The sequence below is a fragment of the Oratosquilla oratoria genome, chromosome 4 (assembly GCF_046742065.1).
Source record: "Oratosquilla oratoria isolate Oo_2021 chromosome 4, ASM4674206v1, whole genome shotgun sequence".
NCBI lineage: Eukaryota > Metazoa > Arthropoda > Malacostraca > Stomatopoda > Squillidae > Oratosquilla > Oratosquilla oratoria.
In genome coordinates, this window is record NC_134780.1 from 35709796 (window position 1) to 35712295 (window position 2500).

Here is a 2500-nt window from a genome sequence, read left to right on the forward strand (position 1 = left end):
TATTCAGTATTTAAAAGTATAGCCAACTCCTGAATTAGCATCTGTGAGGTATAATAAGTTTATTAAGATATTACTAACCGTATTTATCATATGATGTTTAGTGATCCAAGCAACAACGACATGACGTCACAATTTTCCGATTATATATTTTCTGACCATTAACATTTAAAATTTTCCTATTCAGTATTTAAAAGTAGAGCCAACTCCTGAATTAGCATCTATGTGGCATAATGAGTTTATTGGAATATTACGAACCGTATAAATCATATGATGTGTAGTGTTCCAAGCAACGATGACATGACGTCACAATCTTCTAATTCCAAGATTGAAAATTGTTTTATCTGAAGGAGACAATATTCCGTTTGCAAGAATTCAGTTTCCAATTCAATCAGCGTTTGCCATGACCATTCATAAGTCTCAAGGACAGACTTTTCAGAAAGTTTTAGTTTATCTAGACAAACCTGTATTTCAGCATGGACAATTATATGTTGCGCTGAGTAGAATTAAGCAAAAGGAAAATATTAAAGTGTTTTTAAATCATTCAAATTGTACAAAGAATGTTGTAAATATAAGAGCATTGTCTTGATAAAGATTTTATTGACCATTTTATTAACAACGTATCATTCAAATTTTTATTTAACCCAACTGGTCACGGGTGGTCTAGTATATATATATATATATATATATATATATATATATATATATATATATATATATATATACATATATATATTTACACACATATATTTACACACAAATGTATATATATACATATATATATATATATATACATGTATATATATATATATGTATATATTATATATACGTACATGTATATGTATATGTATATATCACAACTAACACCACAGTCGAACGAAAGTAAGAGTTGAGTAAGCGAAACTATATATTTCGATTGTTAACTGCAATCCTCTTCAGTAGTACAAAATGGAAGGAGGGTGCTGTCTTAAATAGCACCTCTTAGAAAGGGAAGGGAACTGGGAAAATATAAATGTCACTACCCCCAACCCTTATGTGACCTGAGGATGACATGAGGTCGGGTCAGGGGGAGGTGGGAGGAAATTTGTTGACAATTTGTTTGGTGAAGAATAATCCTGATATTAATCTGGGGTCCATTCACCATTGGAAATATTCATCATGGGCAAATATCCTTTTGTAAGGGGTTGTTATTTAAGACAGCATTCTTCTTCCACTATGTACTACTGAAGAGGATTATAGTTAGCCATTGATATATATAGTTTCGCTTACTCAACTCTTTCTTTCGTCTGACTGTGGTGTTAGTTGTGATTTACAAATGTGTTACTACATTTCTAACCAGTGATATATATATATATATATATATATATATATATGTATATATATATATTATATATATATATATATATATATATGTATATATATTTATATATATATATATATATATATATTATATATATATATGTATAGCACACATATTATATATACATATATATATATATGTATATATATACATATATATATATATACATATATGAATATATATATAAATATGTATATGTATATATTATATATATATATATATATATATATATATAAATATATATATATATATATATATATATACAGTATACATACATATAGAGAAAGAATATTTTATTTCAAAACTCGCCTCATACGTCTCTAACAACCCTCTTACCTCTAACTACTTTTTTCAGGTTTATCATTATCTACTGCCGAATCAAATCACTACTCTTCTCGCATATATATTCATGTAACCCATAAGTATCTCCTTTGTTTCCTACTATTTCTGTCCTATTAACAAATTCATTTTGACCGCAGTCGTATGTACCTCAGTGCATTCTTATGTCGAAATCTCAGCTGAATATTCTTATACATCGACTGCAGACTCCTTCATCCTATTTCTTGTCTGAATAATTTCTGCGTGAAGTGATCTGAATGTTCACCTTTTCGTTCCCTTGAGAGGTTCTAGAAGACCATTGCCTCTGACAGTCAGAGCGGGTTTGTCGTTTAGATTTTTCTGAATTTTTGAGACACATCTTTTAATTCGGTTTTTACATTTTAGCTTATATGTTCATTTTAACTTGTCTTTAAATAACTTCTGCAGGTATTGTGTTTTTGTTTTCATTAGGCCTTACTGCCTCGTGAAAATTTAATGATCAATGTTTCTGTGCACTGTGTATATATATACATGTATGTATGTATGTACACATGTACATATGCATGTATGTATGTATGTGTGTGTATGTATGAACGTGTGCATGTATTTATGTATATATGCATACATGCATGTATGTATGCATATATATATTGTATATATGTATATATATAATATATATATACATATATATATATATATACATACATATATATATACATTTATATATATATATATGTATATATATGTATGTATGTATAAACATATAAATATGTAAATCTATACGTATATGAACATGTATATGTATATGTATATGTATATGAGCAT